The 16,615-nt window shown below is 40.2% G+C and overlaps 1 long non-coding RNA gene across 1 annotated transcript; it reads right to left on the bottom strand.

Annotated features, from left to right (window-relative positions):
- Positions 1-9,220: 9,220 nt before the first annotated feature.
- On the bottom strand, positions 9,221-11,966 carry LOC132533326 (uncharacterized). The gene is made up of 2 exons (XR_009545204.1): positions 11,811-11,966; positions 9,221-9,698 (listed from the first exon to the last, which is right to left on the bottom strand). It is a non-coding gene; the product is annotated as an uncharacterized LOC132533326 (long non-coding RNA).
- Positions 11,967-16,615: the final 4,649 nt, after the last annotated feature.

Genomic DNA, 16,615 nt, shown 5'->3' with positions numbered 1-16,615 from the left:
AAGTGTCTCTCTGTCTTTCTCTCTATTACCTCCTTCCCTCTCAATTTCCGACTGTCTTTAGCCAATACATAAATAAACATAACAATAAAAAATTAAAGAAAAGAAATGTTTTGTTAAAAAATGGTGAGCTCACTGGCGTGAAGCACAAGGATCCAGCGTAAGGATCCATATGCAAGGGTGTCGCTTCACAGGCGGTAAAGCAGGTCTGCAAGTGTCTATCTTTCTCTCTCGCTCTCTGTCTTCCCCTCCTCTCTCCATTTCTCTCTGTCCTATCCAACAAGGATGACATCAGTAACAAGAACAATAATAATAACTACAACAATAATAAAAAACAAGGGCAATAAAAGAGATAATAAATAAAATTTTAAGAATGGTGAGCTCACTGCTTATTTAATCGTATTGTCTAATTCCATTACTTCTTTATCTGTTTGTTCATTTAGCAAACTTTATGTTTCAACACTTACTTCCTGGCAGCCATTACATAAGCAGAATCCATGCTCTTACTTTGTCCTCAGTAAGTAGGGGTCACATTCATTGAAACACTGACTTCCCTGCAACATGACCCACGGGTAATGAACATGTGTATGTGTGAAGTGTCATGCTGTAGGTATGCACCTCCCAGAAGAAGTGGTATTTGAGGCACTTGGCAGAGGGTGTGGTGCTGTGATCCTGGCAGAGTGAACAAAACGGGAGAGAGCACAGGGCATGTGTGGGAGCAACAGGTGATGTGAGGGGACGTGGGGAGTTGAGTCAAAGCCACAAAAGCCAATAGTGGGCCAGTTGTGAGATCTTAAGTACCGCCTCTGCCCTGGAAACTTTCATATTTGTCTCTTGACCTTCAGAATATTGTTCCACCTAAATCTAAAGAACAGAGAAGCCAGAGAATCTTCAAAAAGTTGGACTGATAAACATGTAGAACCATCATCAGGCTACATTGGGATGGTAGTGACAGTAGAGGCATCTCCCTCCTCCTTTTATTTTATGAAATAACAAGAATGAATCTTTGAGTCATGATTTTCCAAACAATGGTGCATAGAATGCCTGGGCATGAGGAAATTCGGGTGCCACCCTGTATGACTTGTCTACTCAAAACAAAAAGTCCTTATTTTGTGGACATAAAATGCTAATGTGTTGCGGCTCTGTGCCCACTGGGAACCTCTCATGGGCCAGCTCTGCTGTGGAGCGTTCTGAAGTGAGCTGAGTAGAATATCAAGATTCAAGTGACCTCAAAGCCCTTTTGTGACCAAATGGCCCTTGGTGTGAATAGGGATGTTCACATGTGGGCCTGTGGTCACAGACAAAAGGTGCTGAGCCAGCATCTCTGAATATTCCTGTAGTCACAGCAAACCAGCAGGGTCAGCTTCTAAAAAGGAGGCTGGAGGTCTCATGCAAAGAGGGAGGAAAGTCCACTATGGGCTGGGTGCCCTTCACAAGTTCAATATCTGAAAAAACACCACAATGGAAAAATGACATTAAATTTGTTGCCTCTGGCAAGCTGGCCATCACATTTTTTAAAAAATTATATTTATTTATTCCTTTTTTGTTGTCCTTATTGTTTTATTGTTGTAGTTATTATTGATGTCGTCGTTGTTGGATAGGACAGAGAGAAATGGAGAGAGGAGGGGAAGACAGAGGGGGGAGAGAAAGACAGACACCTGCAGACCTGCTTCACCGCCTGTGAAGCGACTCCCCCATAGGTGGGGAGCCAGGGGCTCGAACCGGGATCTTTATGCCGGTCCTTGTACTTGCGCCATCTGCGCTTAACCTGCTGCGCTACCGCCCGACTCTCTGGCCATCACATCTTAACAGTCAAGACCACATTAAAATGCCACTTATACTAAACTGATCAGAGAGGTCATGTTATTTTGTATATATAGCACAGGCTAGAACCCGACAATGAATACTTTCTTGGCCTTGCTTTTGATATAGCACTTTTTTGCACACTTTATTATTTTTTTTTCTTTCCTTCTGTGGACATACTTTATTTTCCAATTGGCTGTGTGGTTACCGTAACACAGGAGAGGAAGAGGATACCAGGACCCTTGAGGAGGGCTCATGTGTGGTCAAGCTAATACTCCAGTGCCCAAGAAAAGCAGATAACCCTGAACTCCAATGGGGGACACAAGCCCTGGGAGACACTGACCTTCCTAGCCAACAAAATCATTCCCCAGGCATTAGGTCTGACCCCATGGTGGCCCTGAAGGTAGTATTAGATGCCTCCTACAACAGCCACCCTGCTGAGCTGTGTTAGGCTCCCTCAGAATAGTTAATACACACACACACACACACACACAGAGAGAGAGAAAGAGAGAGAGAGAGAGTTTTTTTTTCCTTTCCTGGATACTGTTAACCCAAACTCTGACCCTGTCATGTGAGAGCAGTATCTGCCAAGGCTCTATTTACTTAACTGCCCCACACATCACTCCCTGGGCCATGAAAACTCAGCCCTTTGGTTAATTCTATGCTTTCCTTCCTGCTGTAAGTGACAAGCCTTTAAGGACCAGGGTAGCAGGTATCCAGTTGACAAGCTGGCAGTCTTCACCATCTTTCTGAGCTCACAGAAGCCCATCTCTGAAACAAAGTCATGCATCACAGAAAAGGATATGACCGATCAATGAATTGAATTCTGGCCACAGTAAGCTCCTTATGCTTAAACTAGTTTCTCCCAAATCTGCCTCAACTTTCCCCCAGTTTTGATCTCGCATCATTCTTGCATTATTGATCCCAGCCCTGCCCCCACCACTCATTCACCAGGTTAGTCCATTTCTATTTGCTCATCTAGTCTCCTCTTCTTAGAAAGTTAATCTCTTTTCTTCTCCTCCTCCTTACATCCTTCTCTCCTTTGAGCCCTTGTGGCTAGTGCTGATTTTTCTTTCTTTTTTTTTTTTTCAGATTATCTGTAACTTCCACTCTCTAATACTCTTCAGAAAACACAAATAAATCCCCTTCTCTCATTTCCAATTTTAGTAAATATTTATGTTTATCTATTTGGGTTGCTGGGACTATAGGAACAATCAGAGATACTGGCTTAGTGTCTATTATTTCTGTGGTCACAGGCCTAAGCGTGAGCATCCCTATTCCCACCAAGGGTCATTTGGTCACCATAAATATATGGCCTTAATTCAGAGTGGAATGCTGGAAAGAACATCGAGTCGAGGTGAATTAGGGACCCTGTCTTAAAGCATTTAGTATTTAAAGTAGAAATTAGTTACATAGACAAGTGTGCCAGTAAGACTTTTGAAATGAGTGTTAAATTAATGTTGAGCCCTGTGTTCTGGAACCCTGAAGAACGTGGGGCTTTTGTGAAAAGAGGTCAAGGAAGTTGCATTTGAACTGAATATTGGTAAATGTGAAGAAGCTTTGATATCTCCCCCCCAACATGGACTATTGTAACTGGCACTGCATATGTAATTCACTAGAATTTCAGTCTTTTTTAAAACAAAAGATTTGTCTCATGTTCCAGTTTTGCCGACCATAGAGACAAAAATCTCAGAGAGTGAACTTTGGTGGAAGCCCTGAATCTTTATCTCCCATATACCTCAGACTCATAGCTTGTACCCAATTATCCTGGCTGATCACTATTATTGTGATGCTTTGATGAGGGTTGATAGATTTGGTCACTTTAAACAATTTGAAAATGAATAGCCCAAAGGCTCTTTTGAGACAACACATTGTTTAACATGCAAATTTAGTAGACAATATGATGTGATCTGAAACACTCTTGAAAGTTGCTGCACCACTAGAATCAGCTTAATATTCCCTCAAAGAACCCTCTGGAGAGGTCTCTTTATTTTTTTAAATAGTTTTTATTTATTTACTTATTTATTTATTATTGGATAGATAGAGGCAGAGACAAATTGAAAGGGGGGAAAGACAGAGAGGAAGAGAGACAATGAGACACCTGCAGCCTGCTTCACCACTCATGAAGCTTTTTTCCCCCTACAGGTGGGGACCAGGAACCTAAACCTGGGTCTTTAAGCACTGTAATGTGTGTGCTTAACCAGGTGTGCCACCGTCTGGCCCCTTTGAGGTCTCTTTAGTGACACTGAGACCTTGGAACCTATATTTAGAAACAGAGTAACTTGATATTGGTGGCAGTGTATCAGTGTATCAGCCGGGTCCAGAGCACACAGCTAGCCTGGTCCTATGGCCTAGTGTGATCAAAGGGAGAGAACCTGCCAAACAAGAGAGAAATACGAGCAGTCCCTGCCTGCTTCAATTCTAGGTTAAAACAGCATCTTAACACAGAAACGTTTTTCTTTTTTCCCTCACAAACTCGATAGTCAGTCGATGCTTGTTCTATTACCCGATAAGCTGTTCCTGGCCTCAGGAAACTCTGGCTCCCTGATGGACGGTGTCTCTTGGAATTGTTATAGCCAATCCACTTGCTCAATGGAGTTGTTGAAAGGATGGATGAACCATCCCTGGGTGTAATCCTGAACAGGAAATGGTTGCTACTGCAGTCAGCTGACATTAGGGTGTCAGGGCTACATTAGTCTCCATCTGCCTGTAATGCTCTTCTCAGAGGTGTCTTCACCTGTAATCCATCCCTTGACCTTGAAAAGTCATCCAAGTCAGATCCTGGTTTATAGACATCAGCATATGAGGGGCCAATCCTTCTTCCTCACCCCTTGCATGATGGAAAAGACTGAGAACCACGGCTTGGTACCTGGGATGTCTCCCACTGTGTTGTGTCTGCTTATCTTATATATTTTTTTCCTTTTATTTTCCTTTCTTTTGTTTGACAGGATAGAGAAAATTGAGAGGGAAGAAAGAGACAGAAAGGAAGAGAAAAGGATAAGCGCAGGTGGCGCAAAGCACAAGGACCGGCATAAGGATCCCGGTTTGAACCCCGGCTCCCCACCTGCAGGGGAGTCGCTTCACAGGCGGTGAAGCAGGTCTGCAGGTGTCTATCTCCTCTCCTCCTCTCTGTCTTCCCCTCCTCTCTCCATTTCTCTCTGTCCTATCCAATGACGACGACAACAACAATAATAACTACAACAATAAAACAACAAGGGCAACAAAAGGGAATAAATAAATAAAATAAAATATTTTTTTAAAAAAAGGAAGAGAAAAGGAAGCTTCACCACTCATGAAGCTTCCCCTCTACTGTAGGTGAGGACCAGAGGCTTGTGCATGGTAATTGTGTGCACTTAACCAGGTGTGCTACCACCTGACCTCACTGCATTGCTTTCAAGACTTGAGCTATTACTATCACACAGCAATGCTTTTGGATCAGGAAAGCCTCTGCTGTCTGAAGACTTGATTTTTCGGACTGTTAGTCTGTGTTCCAGGATGTTCACTTCCCAAGCATGGCACTAAGCACTTTTCTAGAAATGCTGATACAACTGTAGCAATTTTCCCCAATTTGTTCCTGACAAAGAAATCTCTTTACAATGAAGTTGGCTTCTTTTGTTAAAAAATGTGGGTAAACACAATTAGCCTCATTAACCTCAGCTTCTGTTTCATAACTGAAAATTAGCCTACAATCATTGGTTTGCTGGAAAGCACAGTTGTAATTAGTCTTTAACTGACTGATACAAGAGGAAAAAAAATCTGTCTCTTCTTTAATTTCTCAGACATCTCAGTGCATAGGAAAACATGTCTGAACTCTCCCACACTGGCATTAGGGACAGGAGTAAAAATAAATCAGGGATTTAAAGTAAGGATCGCAAGCTGAGGCATGTAAACTGATATTCCTGCACATGGAAATCGGAGACGAGGAGGCATTTGTCGAAGAGGCGGTGATGAGAAGATAAATACTATGTCTATTCCCAGCACCACTTCTAACCAAAGAAGGTTGCTAGCAGCACTGATAAATCCGTCATCCATAGGGAAAGTCAAATAATGATTTGAAAGAAAAAAAAAAAAAAAAAGGTCTGGGGAAGGGTAAAACACATGTCTTGGATGTATGAGGCCCCAGTTCAATCTGCCTCCACACTCTATAGAGCAGTGCTCTGGCCTCTCACTCATAAGATTTCAAAATAAAAACGGGGCCAGGCGGTGGCACACCTGGCTAAGTGCACACATTACAGTGCGCAAGGACTCAGGTTCAAACCCCTGGCCCCCACCTGCAGGGGGAAAGCTTCATGAATGGTGAAGCAGGACTTCAGAAGTCTCTTTGTCTCTTTTCCTCTCTATCTCCTTTTTCCCTTTTCAGTTTCTCTCTGTCGGTATCAAATAAAAATAAATAAAATTAGAAGATTCAGGGAGAATACAGTCGCTCCTTTGGAACATGTGAAAAATCGCTATCTCAAGACTTTGAAATCCATTATCATTGTTGGGGTAATTGTCAGCAAAATAAAAATGAAAGACATTTCATGGAGACCTTTTTTGTTGTTGTTACCGCCTTTGTTGTCACTATTGTTATTGTTGCCATTGATGTTGTTGGATAGGACAGAGAGAAATCGAGAGTGGAAGGGAAGACAGAGAGGGGGAGAGAAAGACACCTGCAGACCTGCTTCGCTGCTTGTGAAGCGACTCCCCTGCAGGTGGGAAACTGGGGGCTCGAACCGGGATCCTTTCATCTGTCCTTGTGCTTTGTGCCTTGTGCACTTAACCCGCTGCGCTACCGCCCAGCCTCCTTCTTTCTTTTTTAAAATTTCTTTATTGGGGAATTAATGGTTTATAGTGAACAGTAAAATAAAATACAATCATTTTTACACGTGTAACATTTCTGTTTTCCACGTAACAATCCAAACCCCAATAGGTCCTCCTCTGTCTTCCAGGACCTAAAACTCACCCCCAGAGTTTTTTTTACTTTGGTGCAATACAACATGAAGATATTTTTCAGGCTATCATCTGAAAATATGAACTCCCAGGTCTTGGGTTTCAACAACTGGGATTGTGAGTCCCATAGAGAAACTTTCTGGTCATCACCACCACCACCCTCCCCCCCCCCACACACACACACATCCCACCCTACCCACATTCCCAACTGGTAACCCAAAGAAAGCAACCATTGCAGGAAGAATGAGTGGTTCATATCTTTTTAATAATTAGGTTATATACTTAGATATATAAGTGAATATAAGTGAATATATAAGTGAATGTAACATAAAAAAAAAAGCCCAACCAGGTCTTTGGGTTTGAGTTTCACAGAAGGTGGCCTAGGAGCCAGGCTGTGTTAGGCATCTGTATGGAAGAATACAGATCATCAATACACATTAGTTGGGGTCTGGGTGGTGCCATGCACAAAGACCTGGGTTCAAGCCCCAGATCCTCACCTGCAGGTGGTGAAGCAGGTCTGCAGATATCTTTCTCTGTCCTTCTGTCTCTCTCCTCCTCCTCTTAATTTCTCTCTGTTCTGCCCAATAAAATAGAAAATAAAATGGCCACCAAGAGCAATGGCCTTGTAGGGTAGGCACTGAGTCCTCCAGCAATAACCCTGGTGGTTATAAAAAGAAAAGTAAACAAAGATATAGTATATGGATTAGTCACCAAGGGGTCAAATCAAACACACACACACACACTTGATGTGGGCCTGGGCCTTTCTGGGGTTTGCTTTGGAGAAGAAGTACTAGAGAGCACTTTGTGCTCAGAATTCTGAGACTAGTGGGAGCTGGTGTGTGTGTGTGTGTGTGTGTGTGTGTGTGTGTGTGTGTGTGTGTGTGTGTATGTGTATATGTATGTGTGTGTGTATGTGTGTGTGTGTGTGTGTGTTTTGGAGCATATAGTCCTTAAGAGCTGTTGTGCATGTTCATGGATTGAGCCTGATAACTCCAAATAAAGCGCATGGCATGGTGGCATCCTGAGCTGAAGGTGGCAGAAAGCTGTGGGATAAGCAGCTCTTCCGTAATTGGCTTCAGTTTCCCCTGGGTAGAATATGGAGTTTGATGCTCTTGGTTTTGTTCATTTTTGTTCTTTTGTACCCTTTTTGTATCATTCCATATCTCAAATATTACTGAGTGGGACAGCATATTCACATGTGCTCATCTTTTAAATGTTCTGGGACTTTAATGTTTTCATTTTTAAAAACATTTGTTAATTTATTAGTTTATCATTTGCTTACTATAATATATGAATTTCCTCAGTTTTACACTTCTGTATGTTTGTAAGCGTCACTGCACTGATCACTTAAGTTCTGGTGTCATTCACACTAAAGGAACTGGATCCTTCTGGAGAGTCTAGGTAAGCTAGGAACTTCTCACATATCTTAGTCTTTATTTTTCTTCTTTGAAACTACCTTTTAACCATGTCTTCTGTTTGAACAGTGTCCCTTTGGACAGTGGAGATAGAGCCCATCTTTTAAAGATTTAACATTGGTTGATAATATTGTAAGGTCTATGAATATAACTTTAAGGATCAGGAAGATAGCATAGTGGTTACACCAAAGACTTTCTTCCCTAGGGGTCTGACAGTGGCACACTCGCTTCAGCACATATATTATCAGATGCAAGGACCTGGGTTCAAATCCCCACTTCTTACCTTGAGGGAGGATGTCTTATAAGTTGTGAAGCAGAGCTGTGGGTATATCTATTATCTAAAAAGAAGAAGAAGAAAAATGGCCACTGGAAAGTGTGTATTCCTAATGCAGATATATCTAGTGGTAATAAAAAGATAAATAAATAAAAACTTTCATTCCCTTCCATAGCTGAGCAGGCTCTGTAAAATATATGTAATATATGTATATATGTTTCTGCTTTTATATTTATGTGTATACAAGGTTTATTTCCTATGATCTATTTAGTTCTGACATTCTCTGAGTGACTACTGAGCAAAACGATAGCCAGCCTATACAGACAAGCCTGGAGTTCATTACCATATACCTAATTCCTTTCTCCATCCCTTTTTCCTGCTCTCCATGAGACATTGTTCTGTGAACTCACACTAGATCTTACTTTCTGAGTTGTCTGAGTCTCAGAGACTTAAAACCTCCCAGCACACTGAAGCTCAAGGACTCTGAATGATCTCCCTGCCCATGTGGACTCTGGCTGGAGGGTGGTGAAATAAAGCTGAGCTCTTCTGTCTGGGTACACAAGCTGCAAATGAGAAATTTAATGATTCAAACTGAAGTTCTCCCATGTCATCCCTTGCACCTTTCAAAATGCCTTATAATAGTGAAATAAAATCATCCCAAAGTCAGCACCTAACCCAAGGCAGGAAAGTCACTTGTAGTAAGCACCTGAAGCATCAGAAATAAACAAAATAATGAGAGAGGAAATTAATTTTTTTCAACACTCCTTAGAGAAAATGGTGGGTGACACTTGACTGAGCGATAGTATCTTTGAGACATCATCTTTATTGTTCTAATATTGTTTATGCAGGAAGCTCAATCCATGTAATAACCAGGTCAGAAATGGTCATGTGTTTGAGCAAGATTGCTGGATCTAATTACCCAGAGCTCTCTGATAGACCGTCCAAGCTGAGACTTCTGTTTGAAGCATTTCCAGGAATGTATGATTTAGGAGAAGTCACTATATCCCAGTGAGTGACATGAGACTCTTATTTGCAGAGACGTGTTCTTGCTTATCTATCCTCACCCTATCCCACCTTCTCTGGCCTCACAGACTTAAGCTTTGTCCCCTCTCGTTTTCTATTCCATTCAGACAAATGCTGCATAGACCAAAGGAGGAGGAAAACGCACTGGCTGGTTATCTTCACAAGATGCTCAGTAGTAGATATGTCCTTCTTCTTCTGGCATTTCATTTCTTGCATATTTCTTTTGAATAATTAACTACAAAGAAGTCACCCAGCATCTGGGACAGAGAGAGTAGGGAACATAAAGCAAAAAGCAATCAATCTGAGATAGTCAAGACTGCATTTTTGTTTTCCTCCCAGTTTCTGTAGAAAAGGATTAGCTATTTATTGATATTTCATATGCCACAGACTTCCCCAAAGATTTTTGAGGCAGCCCAATATGATAGCATCTCAGTAACACCTGCAGGCACCTAAACTTCATTTCCTAGTAAAAAAAACAACAGCAAGCACATACAAAAATAGGACTTGAGTGCTTCTAAGTTTTAGGAATATATAAAAGAAAAATCTCAAGAAAAACATTGCCCGTCACTAGTTTCAGTTCTCTGTCCTACCATGTGGCTGGATTCTTTCTAAGAGAGTATTTTCTTCCTTGTCTGTTAGGCATGTGTTAAAATAGATGCATTTACATGATTTGGTTCTTCATTACTTGTATCCCAATGGCCATTTCAGTGACAAGTCTAAATTGTAATCCACAGCCCAGCATCACAAGGGACTTGTGTCAGAGCAAAAATCTTGTGTAATAGAGGCCCTGGCCTAAGGGCTGGTCATTTCTTTGGATTAGTTCTCATGCTTGATATCACAATAGAAGTAATTTTGCAATTCTGATCTTATTTTATTTTATTTTATTTGTTAAACTAAGTTGCTGCTTTTTTGTGAACTTTTTTTTTTTTTTTTTTTTTTTTTAGAATACTGTCTTGGACTTGGCCTCATGGTGGTGACTAGGTTTTAGGAAAAGAAGAAAGCATTCACTCAAGAGCCCTGGAGTCTTAGACTTAGAATGAACATCATCATATCTACTTTCTGTGGGTCAAAAAAGTCACAAAACCAACTCAGTTTCAGCTGGAACACTGGATTTTATCCCTTGATAGAAGTTATCATGTAGGTGAAAAACTGTGTGAATGTTTTGCAGTCTACCGCTGCAAAAATTGTATGGTGTGAAGTGATTATTTTTAATTATGATTTATGTTACTGAGCTTATAGAAATTAAAAAAAAAAAAAGGGACTAGGAGGTATCACACCCAGTAGAGGGCACACATTGCCGTGCATGAGGATATGCGTGAAAGCCTCCAGCCTCCAGCCTCCGCCTCCCAGGACCTCCAGGTGAGAAGCTTCAAGAGTAGTGAAGCTGTGCTGCAGGTGTCTCTCTTTATCTCTCCCTATTTCCCTCTTCCCTCTCAATTTCTCTCTGTAGCAAACAAAAAAAAAAAAAAGAAAAGAAAAGGAAGGAAGGAAGGAAGGAAGGAAGGGAAGGAGGGAGGGTAAGAAGTGACATGATCCCAGCAATAACACTTATTATTTGGACAATAATATTTTATTGTAAGTAATAATTTAAAAGAATTTAAACAAGGTTATGTGGGCCCTTATTTTATCTCCTATAAAGACTCTTTAAAATCAGAGGCCATGTCTTTAACATTGATTTTCACTCTTTGGGTGTCAATTTGCTTAATTCTAGTACTTGCCCCTCTTAAGCACTAGACATATTTAAGCATTATGAATACAGGAGGACAGAAAATGTAAGCACACAGAATTTAAAATCTGGTGCAACCTCAAGTGCTTCTTTCTTTGTCCTGTCTCATGGTGATACATAAACGACTCTAAATTGGAAGACAATTAAAAGCAGTTGCCTCAAAACTCAGGCAAATCTCTTTCCCAATCAACGTCAGTGATAAGCTCTGCACTTTCTAACATTCCAGCTTTCATTGTGCAGTTTGTTAGCCAAGAAGAGCCACTTTTCTGTCTTCATCTTGGTCTTCACTGTCCCCTGCCTCTTCTCACCAGGATTCAGCCGCACAGATCACTGCTGATCATCAGTTCAATGTTCCAGGTCGGGAGCATAGTCTGAGTGTTAAGAACAGTGCTTTGCACATATGAGTTCAAAGTCAGCTTTGGAATACACAGATGCAGATTGCTTCCTGGGCATCTCAGGGCCCTGGCTGCTAAGAGGCTTTCTAAGAGGAAGACCACATATTCCTGAAGGAATTCTGAACTCCTGGAGGTTTTTTGTTTTGTTTTTATTTTTATTTTTGTTTTCTCTCTTCCTAGAATTTGGCTTCCAGGGGAGTCAGCCTTCCTCAAACCATCAGAGTAGTGAATCCCCCCTGAATATTTACCGAGACGAAGCTGATCCAGTGAGTGGAAACTCTGCTCTGACAAGAAAGAGAAGGTTGGCTTCTATATTGATTCATTCATCTTGAGAGCTCTCTAATTCTGCAGAATGGAATTCAATTAATATTTCAGGTTTTTAATGAAACTTGTTCTCACAATGGCTTTTCCTGTCACCACTTATTTGAGTTCTAGTTTTGTAAGACTCAGTATTAAATACTTTTGTTTAAATAATCAGGCTATGCCCTTATAATTCTCCTGCTTTGTTTGACTTCCTCAGCTACTCACTAAGAAATAAAAGCTTGTCTTATTTATTTACTTTTTTTTAAGAACAAAGATTAGATAAAACTGTATCAAGAGTCAGGGGATAGCTCACTTTTTAGAGCACACTCTTTACCATTCTGGAAATCCCAGACTCAAAGTTCTAGCACCATAAGGAAATACTAGCCCCAGGGAGATGCTTCATGAATGGGGGTTCAGTGTCATAGGGTCATGCTCTCTCCCTCTCTGTCTATATCTGTAATTAAGAGGGAAATAACTGTTTGCTAGGAGTAGTGGAGTCACATAGGTGTAAAATGCCAGAGAGCGAGAGAGACAGAGAGACAGAGAGAGAGAGAGGGAGAAAAGAAGAAATAAAATGACAAGGAAGCTCTCTGTAGTTTATAATATTGTGTACTTCATTACATATGAAGTGCTTTTTTAATTTCTTTTTTAAATTCAATATAAGAATGATCCAATGTGGTCTTTTCTTTGTTTTTTCCTTGAACCATTTTCTTTGAATCAGTCCATGTGATGGTGAATTTGGCATGTCAACTGACTGCATCACATGGTGCCTAGATATTGCTGAAGATGATTTATGGGTGTATGTGAACACATTTCCAAACTAGATTAGTATTGAAGTCTGTAGACTGAGTAGACCAGATGGCCCTTCTCAGTGTAGCAGGCAATTTCCAAATCAATGAGAGTATACATGTAAAAAAAAAGTAGGAGAAGCAATCACTTCCATCCTCCTCCTTCCTCTCTTTCTGCTACCAACCCAAAGCACTGATCTTCTGATCAACTGGGAGTTGCCCCATGGGGTGGTGGGGGTGGTCTTGGGTCCTAACCTTCAAGCCTTCTCTCTCAGACTGACATCTATACCAGTGGCTTTCATATGCCTCCAGCTTGTTGACAGCAGATGGTGGGACTTCCCAGCCTACATAACAGTATGAGCCAACTTCTTATAATAAATTTCTTTTTATATATCCTGTGGATTCTGTTCCTTTGGAGAGCCCTAATACAGCCCCTTGTCATGGTGTCACTAGAGCATTGTGACATCAGAACAGCCTAATGTCTAGAACCTTCTGGTTATTTATCCTCAATGGCCAGCATTTCTCCAACATCAAAAGTTTCAACAGGACTAATTAAATCAGTAACATTATCTTCCCTTTTTTAACCTAACACCTAGTGTCTGTTCTACTTGTCTCTGTTTCCAGTTTCTGACTCTCCTAGGCTCTTGAGTCTTCCTGAAACTGACTCTTTTCTGTCAGAAGAGGATAGCTGCCATTATACCTTTGTAAAAAGTAAAATAAATAAATAGTCCACCATCATCTAAAACAGTTTCTTCCCTCAAGATGTCTCAGATACACAATTAAGAGTGATACATTTCTGACTAGAGTTTCTGCAGCATTTTATTCCAAAATGCCTTGCTATGCATACACTCTAAATGGTAGTACTCCTGTCGCTTTTCACTCGAACTGCTACTTCTATGCCGGGTACTGGGGAGACCCAGACAAGTGACCCTACATGTTTGGGGACATTTTGTGCAAGTTCCTTTCAGTCATGTTGTCAACTCTGAAGTTTAAGATTCCCAAGTAGGTACACAGGATGAGCCTTTTCCTTTCTTCTTGTTCACTCAGATGCCAGGATGTTATCTTGGGCAATGTATGCTCAATTTGGTCACTGAATAAGATATGGAACAGGTTTCTTGTCTTTCAGATGCAATGTTAAAGGGATCTATTTTTTTCTCTTCTATTATGAATATCAGGTTCTAGTCATTCCAAACATTATGTTCTATCATATGGGAGGTAATATAATCTTTTTTTTCTTCACATTTTTTTTCTTTGAGGGGGAATTAATTTTTTGCAGTCAACAGTAAAATATAATAGTACATGTGTAACATTTTTCATTCTTCTGCATACGTAACACGATAATCCCCACCTAGGTCCACCGCTGCCATTTTGTTCCAGGACTGGGATACTCCCCCACCCCTCAGAGTCCTTTACATTAGTGCAATACACCAAGGGTAGTATAGTCGTGATCCATTGTGATGTGTACTCCCGCCTTTCTGAATATGCTTTCTCCTTCCTCAGATTATTTCTGTCTCCCGTCTTCCAACCCTCCCTGAGAACTCTCAGGCATAGAAGCAATTCCAGTGTTCTAAGATCTCTCTTTCCAACATCAGCAATCTGCCTATATCCCTGCAGACCCAGAGGTGACCTTTTGTTAGTCAAACTTTGCATATGTTTAGTTTTTATTTTTGGCTTTTACCTAATTTTGTTTCCATTCTCTGCTCTGGCTTCATTATGCTCAGTTCTTTATCCTCTTTCCCTAATTTTTTTTTTTTTTTTTACTTTTCAGGACCCCCTCCCACCCTTTGTCTTTTTCTTTCTTCGAGATTCCTGCACCCCCCCAGGATCTACTCACCCCTCAACTGACTTCTGCTCTAACCTTTCTCCCTTTCTCATGGTGGGGGGGGAGGCACTGCTGTCTGACTAGTTGCATGCAACACAGTTTCTCTTGACCTCTGGTGCCCTTAACCTTACCCTGTCCCTTTCCTGCTAAGAGCTGTGCATGCTTCCAATACTCATAAATGTCTAGTTGGGTGTTTTCATTGAGATATGAGTACATATAACATATTAGCTTCAAGCTTGTTATGTGTTTGTGCTAATGATCACCACAGAAAATCTAGTTAACCTCCATCCGCATACATAGGAGTAATTTCTTTCTCATGATGAGGAATTTTAAGTTCAATTCTCCTAACAATTTTAAAATGACACAGGATTAGTCACCATCATTTCCATGTTATATGCTATATCCCCAGGGCTGACTAGTTTCATGACTGTATCTTTATGCCTAAAGTATATTCCTTTTGTATATTTGCATATCTTCTAAAACTAAGTGTGGAAATATTATGTGCAATTTCATATTATAAACTATACAAACTGGAGGGTGCATATAAAAATAAACATTCTGTTTTGATACAAGTGATTTTTTTTGCCTTTTCTTATTTACATACTATTTGTTCTAGCAAATTACCAGCACATCTATCAACATCAGCTACTTAAAAAAATGATTTATTTATTACTGAAAGACAGAACCAGATCATTACTCTGGCACATGCAATGCTGGGGATTGAACCTGGGACCTCACACATGACATTCTAGAGTTTATCTACTAATTTTCTATCAGGGAAAAAAAAAGAAAAAGCTAGCTTTCTTCATAATCTGGAATATGGAATTCACTGGGCCACACAGCTCCCAGGAAAGTTATCTGCCTTTGGGGAGGGGGATTACTCTCTCTTGTAATAGTTATGATGCTTCCATACTTCTTATACCATTTATATTTCATTGAGCACATTTATTATTTGAAAAAAATGCGTATTCATATTTTATATGAAAGATAGAACTAGAACACCAGTCTGGCATATAGGGTGCTGAGAATGGAACTCAGAGTCTCTTGAGAACGTGGTGGGGGAACACTGAGCTGCTCCCGTGGTTACAATTTTATTGCTCTTTAAATACATATATTTTATAATGGTCATGTGAGCTCGTTTTTTCTATCTTGCAGATAAGTAAATAGAAGATACCAGATCATACTGGCAATAAAAGGCCTTGATGTCCCGTGTCAAAAAGATGCTACGAGAGTCCTTAGTGCTCTTTCCAGATTATTTCATTTTTCCCTCTGTAAAAACACCTGCTGGGACTGTCCTCCATTTCTTGGGAAGTATCATAGCATGGTAAGTACCAGCCAATGAAAGGTGAGCAAAAACAATGTTTCAACCTTTGGTAGGAATTTCAACGTTAGCGTACAATTCATTGCTATCTCTTCTTACAACTACAGAAATCATGCTAATAGACTTAGAAACAGAATCTCTACAAACCTAGATCCCTGAGAGTACCATTCATTTATTCAACTACTTAGGGACAATAACATGAACAATAGCTGTATCTGTGTTATATAATATAACCATTTTGATCAAAATAAAAAAATACTCCATTCATTGGACTAAACTGGCTATCGTATTACTGCCTATTCTAATAAAGAAGTATAAATAATCAGAGCAAAATAATAAAAGATTTTAATTATTATAATTATTTTATTTTATGTGATTTTATTAAAATGAATAGATATATTTAAAATTACTATATTATTTTAGTGAAAAATTAGGTAGAAGAATCTCATAAATGTAGGGGCTGGGTGGTGGCCCACCTGGTTGAGTGCACATGATACAGTGTGCCAGGACCCATGTTCAAGCCCCTGGTCCCCACCTGCAGGAGGAAAGCTTTTCAGGTGGGGAAGCAGTGCTGTAGGCATCTCTCTTTCTCTCTCCCTCTTTATCTTTTCCTACCATCTTGACTTCTGGATGTCTCTATTCAATAAATAAAGACAACAATATATTTTTTAAATAATCTCATAATTATAAATAATCAATTTTATAAATTCAGAGGGATTGAAAGAACAAATGTGGTTTCGATAAGATCTTGAAGCATTGCTCATTTGCTCTTCTTCTTTTCTTAAAAAGTGATGGTTTCTTTCCTTATTTTATTAAAAT

Source organism: Erinaceus europaeus, chromosome 16, assembly GCF_950295315.1.
Source record: "Erinaceus europaeus chromosome 16, mEriEur2.1, whole genome shotgun sequence".
Classification (NCBI taxonomy): domain Eukaryota; kingdom Metazoa; phylum Chordata; class Mammalia; order Eulipotyphla; family Erinaceidae; genus Erinaceus; species Erinaceus europaeus.
This window is presented reverse-complemented; position numbering and strand designations above follow the sequence as displayed.